At 44.4% G+C, this 12,700-nt stretch overlaps 1 protein-coding gene across 2 annotated transcripts in view; it reads right to left on the bottom strand.

The window, feature by feature from the left end:
- Positions 1-12,700, bottom strand: part of HPCAL1 (hippocalcin like 1) — a 328,942-nt gene that overhangs the window by 158,575 nt on the left and 157,667 nt on the right. The window lies entirely within an intron of this gene.

The following is a 12,700-nucleotide window of genomic DNA, read 5'->3' as shown; positions in this document are numbered from 1 at the left end:
CCATTCACCTGGTGGGCAAAAAAAAGTGTGATGGGGCAGCGACGTCACTGGATGACATCACCCGGTGACCATGCCCATGCCTATATAAGTCGTTGCGCACCACGCACACGGCATAATAGAGGGAGAGAGCGTTGTGTCAACATTGGAAGAAGAGAAGAGGGAAGAAGACTGAGAAGATTGGGCCACCGCTAGCAAAAGAGCGGCAAAAGCTGGAGATAGCTGGGGGGTCCGGCAGAAGACACCGGAGAGCTGGAGAAGAACCGGAGACTGGAAGAAGAGGCCGGAGAAGTCAGAAGAGGCCCCCAAGTCGGAAGAGACCTCTGGAGCTGCCTAATTACTTAAAAATATGGTCTAGTGTGTTTTTTTTTTTAATTGACACTTTTTTCCCCCCCAGGTGAATGGGTAGGGCGCCCCCCTGCCCCAAAGCACCCAACCCCATGTTGAGGGCATGCGGCCTGGTACAGTTCAGGAGGGGGGGGCACTCGCTCGTCCCCACCCCTCTTCCTGACCGGCCGGGCTGTGTGCTTGGATAAGTGTCAGATATGGATTTTGGGGGGACCCCCATGCCGTTTTTTCAGTGTAGGGGGTTCCCCTTAGAATCCATATCAGACCCAAGGGCCTGGTATGCTCTTGGAGGGGGATCCAAGTCGGATCCCTGTTCACTGAAAGTCAGATGTATATATCTGCTTCAAGTCACATGGCAAAGTCGGATCCAAAGTAGGACGGCTGTCGTGTCGTACCAGTGTGAACCCGGCGTAAAGGCTCGTGCACTCTTAAAGAAAATTGGGCGAAAATCTTCGTCCAAAGAGTTTTCGTATGATTTTCGTATAGTGTGTACACAACTTTTGACAGTCGATTCCGAATTTTTGTTCATTGGTTCCGATTTGCTGTGAAACAAGAAAAAATAAAAAATAAAAAATAGAAACGGATGATCGTTTGCCCGATTTTCATATAGTGTGTACCCCACTTAAGACAGGAAAGTGCAAATCAACCCCAAATAACCCCTTTTTTGGAAAGTAGACATTCCAAATGATTTACTTAGAGGCATAGTGAGTTTTTTGAAGTTTGTAGTTTTTCCCCAATTCATTACAAAATTAGGATTTTTAGTTATTTTTCCTTAACAAAATTGTCATATCAACAGGTTATTTCTCACAGACAGCATATGCCCTCTTGCAACTACACCCCAAAGCACATTCTACTACTCCTCCCGAGTATGGAGATACCACATGTGCGAGACTTGCACAGTCTGGCCACATACTGAGACTCAACATGCAGGGAGCACCATCCAGCGTTCTAGGGACATACATTACACATTTAATTTCTTGACTACTACTTACACTTATGAAAGTCCTGGAGCAGCAGAACTATGGAAACACCCGATGTATAAAGATGTATAATCTATGATGCATTAAGAGTCTTTTGAGCATGTAATTTTTTTCCACACATTTTTGAAAATGTGGAAAGAAAATGAAAAACGCATTTTTTCCACAAAGCTGTCCATGTAGAAGGTATATCTGGAGAGCGCGAGAGAGCGAGAGAGAGCGAGAGAGAGCGAGAGAGAGCGAGAGAGAGCGAGAGAGAGCGAGAGAGAGCGAGAGAGAGCGAGAGAGAGACTTTTCCACAGCTTGGCCATATACAGAGCAGGGAGCACCATCAGGTGTTTTAGGGGCATAAATTTCAAATCTAATTTGACTATTACACTTGTGTGGCACGAGCACCCATGAGGCACCGATGCAGCACTGATGAGCACTGATGAGCACTGATGTGGCACGTATGGGCATGGACGAGACCTATAGGAGCGTGGATGAGACCTGTAGGAGCGTGGATTGACACAGATCAGTGCTATGGGCACTTCAGATAAAGCCCACAGGTGATGCTGCACCGGCCCACATGTGATCGCTCCATCCCTGAACGGAGCGATCACGTGGTAAAGGCCTGCTGTCACTGGCCCTTTAACCGGTTCCATGATGCACCGGGTCAAGAGGACCCGACGGTCACGGACATTCCTGGGTCCACGATTCTGGGAGGACAACATTGTAGGCCCTCCCAGAGTTATCAGACTTCGCTGTAGCAGTAATTCAGCAATGGCCGGTTGGCAAGTGGTTAAAAACATTCAAAAACACAAAGATCAGTGTTTTTGAATGCTTTCGATTTTTTTTAAAATGGCGCTGTTGACATCTGGGTAAATCGGAAGTAATGTCAGCTCGCTTCCAGGTTACCAAAGCAGAGATTACCTTATATTCCTCGATAACCACAAAGGCTATAAAGCCACTTTGAGTCTACCAATCACCTTGCACAAGTAGCAGTGTCATTGTCACTATACTAAGCATACAGTAGCTTCTAAAAAGAGCAGAGCTGTGAAAGGGACCCAAGCAGAACTCTCCCACTACAGGCTGTCTGCAGAAAAAATACACTAGGAGACGGAGACAAGACCAGTCACCCTGCACAAAGAAAAGAATAGCAGTGACCGGTCTTTATTACAGAAAGCTTCTTCTAAAAAGCTTTCAACTGGATTATTGCACAGATCTGGAAGAAATATCCAAAGCACACCAAGATTCAAGAACACACATGTCTCATGTATTTAGACCATATTTACTTACCCTGAAAATTAGTTTTAATATTCTATGTTTGCCAGTGTCCAAACCTCCTGTAGGCGGCAGTATAATACAGATGTTCAAGAATTACTATATTCTTGTGTCCCTCAACAGACAATAAAGAAAAAAATATGTCTTTCAAGCTTTCCATCCATCTAATCTGGCTGCAACAAATAGATCTGTCAGCAAAGAGATGGAATTTTCTCCTCAACACACATTTAGATGGTATTTTGCACAGTGGCTGCGTGCCCTGGGGAATTAGGAGGAAGAAAATTAAAAATGTCTCCCTGCAGCAAGCTGCTTCATGATATCGCATCCTAGTCACTACAGATAAGGAGAACTTCAAGAAAAGTTATAGTCCACTAAAAAACATATGTTGGATCTCTAGATGCAATTTAAAAAATAAGTGCACTTGCAGAATAAAACATGAACAGTTACAGCTTTAGCACTGTTACAGCTCTATTGGCACTTTAAAAATTTTAAATGTAACAATTTCAACCCTTCCTAGGAACCTGCACTAGCTGGCAGCTCAGCAGTTAAAGTGTAAATGTAATATAACGCCTAAATAGACAGTTCAAAGGCCTGCTAAAGGCTTTGTAATTCATTCAAGCAGTTTCCTGATCCAGATAGTATACGACCTCCTGACCCTTTACCAAGGCTTTTGTTTTCTCAGAGAATAGGTGCAGGTACTCCCCTCTTCCGAGTCCCCCAGTGTCTTCACCCCCTACCCACCTTTGAGCACATCCCTTAGTACCACCGCATAGCCACCTCCCAGTAAAAACCCTTTTAGGGAATATAGAACAAAGTATTTTTTGGTGCCAATTTGGCAGTAACATAGATGCCTCTATTACAGACCCCACAACCAACAATAGATTCCCTTGTAACAATAGATGCCCCAACCAAAACAATAAATCCACTTCAGCAACAATAGAACCCCCCCCCCCCCCCAGCAAAAATATATCATCTAGAAGCCAGCAACAATAGACCCTTCAGCAGCCAGCAACAGTAGACCCTTCAGCAGCCAGCAACAATAGACCCTTCAGCAGCCAGCAACAATAGACCCTTCAGCAGCCAGCAACAATAGACCCTTCAGCAGCCAGCAACAATAGACCCTTCAGCAGCCAGCAACAATAGACCCTTCAGCAGCCAGCAACAATAGACCCTTCAGCAGCCAGCAACAATAGACCCTTCAGCAGCCAGCAACAATAGACCCTTCAGCAGCCAGCAACAATAGACCCTTCAGCAGCCAGCAACAATAGACCCTTCAGCAGCCAGCAACAATAGACCCTTCAGCAGCCAGCAACAATAGACCCTTCAGCAGCCAGCAACAATAGACCCTTCAGCAGCCAGCAACAATAGACCCTTCAGCAGCCAGCAACAATAGACCCTTCAGCAGCCAGCAACAATAGACCCTTCAGCAGCCAGCAACAATAGACTTCTCACTCAACTAGGGTTGCACCAATACCACTTTTTTAGGCCCGAGTACAAGTACCGATATTTTTTTTCAAGTATTCGCTACAGCGTGGTCGGCTTATTCTGGGTGGATGTCTGTGGGAGGTCCTCACAGAATGGCGCACACCTGGGAACATCCATGACCGCCGGGTCCCTCATGGATCACGGTAAATGGCCACTGATAGTGGCCGTTTACCACGTGATCGCTCTGTCAAATGACGGAGCGTCACTTGTGACAAGTGATACAAAAAAAAGCATGTTGCTGCTACTAAACTTTAGGCCTGGTTCACACCTATGCGTTTTTGGAGCTTTTTGCAGAAACACACTACAGTCCATTTAACATGGTTTCCTATGGGACACGTTCACATCTATGTTTTTTACAGCCGCTGCGTATTTGGTAAAGGTCAAGGACTTTTTCAGTGCAAAACAGTGCTTTTTTTTGGTTCAATAGACTTCAATGGAGAAGCTGCAGAAAGGCAGCTTGTGTATTTTTGCAGCATTTTGCATTTTTTAATCTGCCCCAACAACATAATGGCCAAAAAAAAAAGCATAAAAAAAATACAGAACTCAAATCAAAATCACACATGCAAAAAGCAGTGTAGAAATGGATCAAAAGCAAACTGCATAGATGTGACCCGAGCTGTAAGCTGGCCATACACGTATTCATTTTCGGACGAGAATATTCATACGAAAAATCTTTGTACATTAGCTGAACGAAATAATGTCATTTGAAAATTTCACTACCTTTTAACATTCAGTTTTAAAAACAAATGTAATTTCTGAAAAGAAACCACATACACTGTCTAAAATTTCTTTGACGAAAAAGTTCTCTATTCTACTCGTTCAAATTTTCCCATCACCATGGTTTTCTTTAAATACGCATAAGCTCCCTGGAAGATACTGTACAGTCCTGGTCAGTTACAGTGCGTGATACTACAAGTGAGATGGCAACCCACCGCGCTAAACTTATAGAAACGCTCATGCAGGCATAATCTCAGTTTTGTAGAGTTCCCTGAACGTGCACGGGCTCGCACACCCTGCAAAGTTTCTATACTCCTGACTGTGGGACAATTTTGGCATGGATGCACCCTCATTCTTGTAGGTCATCCAGCGTGCGCACTGTACCCCTCCACGTCCCCCTCCGGCAGGAGCCCCTACATGCTCCCTTATCGCACGGATGCTTAATTTCCAGGACAAGGTAGCCAGTCTATACCTGGCAAGGGGAAAAGGGTGACTTAAATTCAATGCCAATACCATTTTGGTCTATCCTGATTTTTCGGTCGAAGTTCAACGCCAACACATCTCCTATGCAGCAATGAAAGCCCACCTGCGTACTGAAGGCCTACCATAAGCTATGTTTTTTCATGCCAAGATGCGTGTCATTCATGATGGCAAGTCCCACTTCTACACCAACCCCAAAGAAGCCATGGCGTGGCTGAACGATCATTATGGAAATTCACCCAGACACAGGGGTGACTAACCGCAACATCTGCTCCTCGAAATTGCCTTCTGACCTATCATTACAGATCCTGGGATTTCTACATGTGTGCCTAGGCTACATTTGTGTTTGCCATTTTCACCATGTTGCCTTTATACCTCGTGACGATCCTTGATCCCCCTCCTGCGCAATGGCAGGGAACACCTTCCCAATGCATCCAGCCTTCTCTCTCGGAGTTGTTCTTTACTTGGTTTGAACATTGTGCCCTCTGATATACAGGGAGGCCGGGTGGCCTCTGATCTTCCCTACATCTACGGCGGATCCATATCCTGGAACAGGACCTCTTTATATTTTTTCCCCATTTACTGTTGAGAGCCCCACTGGATTCTGCACTACCCCTTCACAAATAGGCGTTGTGGCCATGGAAAAGTTCTGACCTCCACTGCTCAAGAATGTTCTGGGTGGCACGACCAATTAGGTTTTACATGTGGCGGCATCCTTATGTGATAATTTTGTACTGTTTACCTTAAAGCGGAGTCCTGTTAAAAAAAATAAAGGAAAGTTAGCAGCTGCAGTATTTGTAGCTGCTGACTTTTAATAATCAGACACTCACCTGTCCAAGGGTCCGGCGATGCGAGGGAGCGAAGACCCGTTAGTCTCCCCCTCCTCTCTGTGACTCTGCCATTGTAAGTGTGGGCACATGGCTGTGGCTTCACAGCCGAGCACCCACTGCGCATGTGCGAGCCGCAACGCACGCCCTGAATGGCCAGGTAATCATCTGGGACCTGTGACGTGTCCCAGATGATTGCCGAGAGGGAGGGGGGAGAGGTGATCTACCTCCTGGTGCTGCGGTGTGCTGGGAGGAAGTGTGAGCTTCCCAGCTCTCCTCCCTCCCCAAAAAAGATGACACAACAAATATGGCATGTCAGGGGGTCACCTCCCTTTTTAGCGGAAGTTCAATTTTTGGGTGGAACTCCACTTTAACATGGCGAAGCCCTTAAAGATAGTCTCATGGAATACTGGGCTTGAATGCACCCCAGAAGCTGTCCATGGTCTTTTCCATTTAAAAAAATCTCTCCCCCATATCATTTGCCGGCAACAAAAACTCACCTTACTGGCACGAAGGTGAGAGCCCTCAAGCGCCCATGGCTGGCCCAATCTTACCACGCCACACACACAAATTACTCTGGGGGGGGGTCTCTATTCTACTGGCCGAATCTCTCTGTGCAGAACGTCAAGACAGCAATGGGAGATTATATTCACCTTACAAACTTCCTCTGTGACATTCACCCATGTAAACATTTATATCCCTCCTCCTTTTTCGGTGGAGGTAGTCTAAATTGTCACTTCAGCTATTGTCCAGACCCCCAAGGCCCTTACTTTATGTGGGTGACTTTTATGCCATTTTAGACCTGGCTATGGGCCACTTGGGGGGTGGTGGTAGACCCTTCCCCTCCATTGTGGACTGGACAGAGGTTCATGGTCTGACGGAGATATGGTGCTGGAAACATCTGAATGTATGCCAATGTTCTTGCCACTTGGACTCTTTCCGCACCATGTCTCGGATTGACCTGGAGTTTGCTAGGGAGGACACTCTTCCTATTGTCTGTTATTTCCCATCTGCCCAGGGGGGTTTCAGATCATGCTCCTCTCTCCGTAGACCTCCTCCTCCTCCTCGTCCTCCTCCCAGGCTCGGGGCCTACTATTTGGCGTTTGAATTCCTACTGGCTGGAGGAAGAGGTGGTGCAGGGGGACTGTAAAAAGGGCATTGCTGGTTATTGGAAAGACAACCTGGGCACAGTGGATCCATCCACAGAATGGGAGGCCTTTAAAACTACACTATGGGCTACCTTTATGTCCAACAACAACACACTGAGGAATTAGAAACAGTCATGTTGACAGCACAGTCTGCCTATGCAACTAACCTGATTCTGATATGAGAGATGCATGGCTACAGAGTCACAGGGAATACGAACTCCATTTGTTAGATCTTACAAAAAAATGCACGCTACTCATAAATCGTTTGATCATGGTAACAAAGTTGGACGTCTATTGGCATACCGACCAGACCCAACCATTATTCCATTTCTATCCTACGTATCCCAACTACACAGGGTCAGATTAGTGACACCCCTAGGGATATTATGGAGACTTTCTTAGACTTTTGCAAAGACCTATATACAGTACATCCAGCGTTGACTACACCGAATCCCAATTAAATGACTACTTGGCAGACATATCTCTCTCCTACCCATCGTCAGAGAAGAGATGAGTTGGAAGCACCTATTTCGGTTGATGAGATCGCTGCAGCCATTTCACAGCTACCAACACATAAGACGTCAGACCTGGATGGATAACCAGCCGAATGGTATGCTCAGGTCAAAGATCTACTGTGCCCATTTCTTTTATATACTTATAACAAGGCCCTAGATATCGGAACTCTTGCACCCACTATGCAGGAGGCTCTGATTATACTACTATTGAAACCTCGTAAGGACCCTCTCAGATGTGATTCATACCAACCGATCTCTCATTAATGTGGATGTCAAAATCCTGGCCAAAGTGTTGGCAAACGGTTTGAATGCTGTAGGAGGTGACCTTGGTCAACAGTGATCAAGGAGGCTTTATACCTGGCAGATCCACTAGAATTAATATCCGCAGACTGTTCCAGTACAGTACCCACAACTGTTCCCCCCCACCCATGCCATTGTATCCCTAGACACCTGTAAAGCCTTTGACACTGTGGAATGCCCATATCTTTCAGGTGTTGCAGCTGTATGGCTTTGGGCCCCGTGTTATAGCATGGATAAGACGCCTCTATACCTCTCCAGTAGCCTGTATCCAAGTTAACTCACGTTAGATTCTTTCCCAATTACTAGCGTCACAAGGCAGGGGTGTCCGTTGTCAACCCCCTTGTTTGCTCTGGCGCCATTTGCAGTACGCATTCACTCCTCTCCTTTAATTGTCTCCTCATTGCCACCATAGAGGAACAAATCTCGCTATATGCGGATGACACCCTGGTATACCTAGCTGATAGTCATAAGTTACTCCACACGTTGCTTTCTGAAATTAACACCTTTGCCGATTACTCTGGCTTCTGAGTGAATTGGGATAAAAACAATTGTTCCTTTGGATATCGCTGTGAAGCCCCAGATTCACCTGGACTCCAGTCTACAGGTAGCGTCCTCCTTTAGCTATCTCAGAGTCATGGTACAGATACCTCTATCTGCCTACATTACTAACAACCTAGACCCCTTATTAATTCAACTACAAGAGCAAACCAAACAATGGATGGATTTGCCTTTGGATATACACTATTAAAATGATCTACCTAAAATACTGTGTGTTCTGGCCAACTCCCCTTGCAAAATCCCTTAATCTATTTTTAAGTGTATAGACACGATCTGCATGGCATTCTCATGGAATGGCCAACCGATTCTCTCTCCCCCCCCCCCCCCCCCAGTGGCACTTGAAACGCTAAGGTTGCTGACACATCTGGCAGGTTTGGCATTTCCTGACTTTTGTCTACACTATCTAGCATCTCAACTGGTCCATATTCACGATTGGCTGCACCCAGTGCATGTACTGCTACCGAGGGAGCCATTGCCTCTTCCTAAGAGACCCTTCATAACATTATCTATAGAGGTTGGGTCCCAGCTTGACTCGGCACATCCATATTAGCTAGCTCTCTCTCTTTCGCTCAATTGTTTTAAAGATATCTAAAAATTCCTGGTCGACCTCCCCCAATAACCCTCTGTGGTTCAATTCCAATCTACTTGAACTGTATTACCTGCTCGATCCCAATCAATGGTACTCTAAGGGGGTTAAATACCTATGTCATTTATACGATGCACAGGGCTTTAAATCTTTCTGTCAATTACGCATTGACTTTGACCTACCACGCTCCTACATGTTCTACGATTATCAGCTCCGACATGCCGATCGGGCCCAGTTTGATTCCTTATATGACCCTACAACCATACCCCCATTGGAGAAACTGATACGACATCCTAACCCCACTAAACTGGTCTCCACTCCCTATGCTGCCCTCACCTGATTTTAATCCTAGATTCTGTAGGGCTCAGATGAATAGGACCTCTATGAACATCACGGATAATGATTGGTCCTAATTTTGTGATATGTACAAAATCTCAGTTATATCACCTGGGGACCGAATTATACACATCAAAATCTTTTATCACTCCTACCTTACTCCAGCTAGGTTACATAAAATGGGGCTAACAACCTCACCTGGGTGTTTCCAAAGCTGTGGCCAAACTGTTGACTTCCTACACTGCTTCTGGTCACGTCCAGTGGGTCAAGACTTCTAGGCAGAGGTGGGCTCTTTCATTTCCTTCTTTGGTGATTTACAGATATCTTCACATGCTAAGAGACTACTCCGCATTCTGTATTTTTATGTTAAAAAATATCTTGCTGTCATGGAAGGGAACACAGACCCCTCAGAAATCCCTTTGGTTAAAGTTAATTAATGATTCTATACCACTATATAAACTTACATTTGAACTCCAGAAATGGAATAAGACATTCCACAAAATCTGGGGTAGATTGATGGCTACTCCTCTGACCTTTACCCCAGAGTGAATACATCTTAATGTTAATTCTTGGTCATGCCACGTACTTCAATGTGCTGATCTCCACTGTTGATCTATGAAGTTCACACTGATAATATGATTGATTCCTGTACTTATGCAAATAATCACACATGATAGGTGAATTGCCATTTGTTTATTGTCAGAAAGTGTACTGCCTGTTGATGTATACCAATGAACAACCAAAGTTTTTTTTTTTCTCTTGTATGTTGGTTTGTCTTTAAACCCAATAAATTATATATATATATATATATATATATATATATATATATATATATATATATATATATATATATATATATATATATATATATATATATATATATATATATATATATATATATATATAAATAAAGCTAGTCTGTAAACTTTTTGATACCGCCTTGTATGTCTCAAAGACAGCCGATTGACTATTCACATTAGTATAGCAAATGTACTAAAAGTATTTAGTAATGAAAATGATATCCTTGGCAGTAATCAGCATGGATTCATGAAGAATGGTTCTTGCCAGACCAATCTATTAACCTTCTATGAAGAAGTGAGCTGCCTTCTACATAAAAGGAGACCCGTAGATGTGGTGTATCTGGGTTTTGCAAAGTCATTATATACAGTTCCCCACAAACTTACTGTACTACGGACCATAGAGTTAGTACCTGAACTGAAAACTCGCTACAGCGGAGTCCAAAGGGTGGTGATAAATGGGGAGTACTAGGAGCAGTCTGGTATAGTAGAAAGTGGGGTCCCCTAAAGATCTGTCCTGGGACCAATTCTGTTTAATTTATTTAAAAACTATCTGAAGGATGGGATAAACAGCCCAATCTCAGTATTTGCACATGAAGCTAAGCAGGGCAATAAGTTCTATACAGGATGTGGAAACCTTGCAAGAAGATCTAAAAAAAAAATTAATGGGGTGGGCAAAAACGTAAAGTAATGCATTTGGGTGCCAAAAAATATGAATGCAAGTTACTCATTAGGGGGGAGAACCTCTGGGGGAATCTAGGCTGGAAAAGGACTTGGGGGTCCTAGTAGATGACCGTCTCAGCAATGACATGCAATGCTAGACTGCTGCAAGCAAAGCCAACAGAATATTGGCATGCATTAAAAAGGGGATTCACTCCAGAGATAAAACGATAATTCTCCGGCTCTACAAGACTCTGGTCCAGCCACATCTGGTGTATGCTGTCCAGTTCTGGGCACCAATCCTCAAGAGGGATGTGCTGAAGCTGGAGAGAGTCCAGAGAAAAGCAACAAAGCTAATAATGGGACTGGAGGACCTCAGCTATGGGGAAAGACTACAAGAATTGAACTTATTCCCTCTGGAGAGGAGACGCTTGAGAGGGAATATGATATTAATGTACAAATACCGGACTGGTGACAGTAGCATAGGGAAAAAAACTTTCAGTGAAAAGGAAAATTTAGTAAGACATGTAGCCATTCACCAAAATTAGAAGAGGCTTAGATTACCCTTAAACTGCGTAGAGGGATCCTTACTGTCAGATTGGCAAGGATGTGGAATTCTCTTCCACAAGCAGTGGTATCAGCAGGGAGCATTGATTTAAAAAAACTATTAGATGTGTATCGACAACCACAACATACAAGGATATACAATGTACTATTGACATAAAACGCACACACACACACAGGTTGAACTGGATGGACTTGTGTCTTTTTTCAACCTCACCAACTATGCAACTATATGTACTGAACAATGCCATGGCATTTGCTACACAGGGGAAGTAGGTTTCTCTGTAATAGCTGCTTTACTATACATTTATATTCCACTATAGTACTGATGTGAAACCCTGAGAAGCTGAAGTCAAATATAGAGTTGCAGAAACACTTTAAAATACACCTGACACAAGAGAAATGGGGGCTGTATGGCCTTCATTTGAAAATGGCATTTGCCCGACTGGCCAGCTTCATTAATCCTGATCTGGAGCTAGAATGTAGCAAAGAGTGTGAAACAAATCAGGATTCCTTCTCTGCATATATAATCCGGGTCAGCGATTTGGAAAGCATTCAAGTCATCAGCATAATTCTTGGTAACTAGCATTTTTAGAAGCAGAGGTGATCAATGGATTCCTATATTTTTTTTTCATGGCAGGTTCCCTTTGAAGAAAACCTGTATTTTGCCCATAATAAGCTACAGCAAAATGAAATTATAGCAGGATAATAGGGCCACCCAACCCCTCTAAATACTCACCTGAACACGATCTCGGTCCAGCGCCGTGCACATCTGCAGCAGCTCTTCTCCCCTCTCCCAGCTCTGACAGGCTTGGCTGAGAGCAACAAAACCTGTCAGCAGAGAGAAAGGGGCTAGGCCAAGCCGGGGTGTGCGTCTGACTAGACACAAACAGCCCTGCTCTGGATCGAGCACGCACCATTACCCCCATGGGAAGCACTGTACTATGGAAGCACTCAGCAGTGTGGGAGGAGCCAGAAGCGCAGGTGAGGGACCAGAGAAGAGGAAGATCAGGGCAGCTCTGTGCAAAACCATTGCACAGAGCAGGTAAGTATAACATGTTTGTTGTTTACAAAAAAAAAAAAAAATCAAGCTTTACAATCACTTTAACCAATTTTGAAAAGCTAGCAGAGTAAGAACCTGA

The sequence above is a fragment of the Lithobates pipiens genome, unplaced genomic scaffold (assembly GCF_037356315.1).
Source record: "Lithobates pipiens isolate NorthernLeopardFrog02 unplaced genomic scaffold, aLitPip1_a1.2 Scaffold_18, whole genome shotgun sequence".
Lineage (NCBI taxonomy): Eukaryota > Metazoa > Chordata > Amphibia > Anura > Ranidae > Lithobates > Lithobates pipiens.
This window is presented reverse-complemented; position numbering and strand designations above follow the sequence as displayed.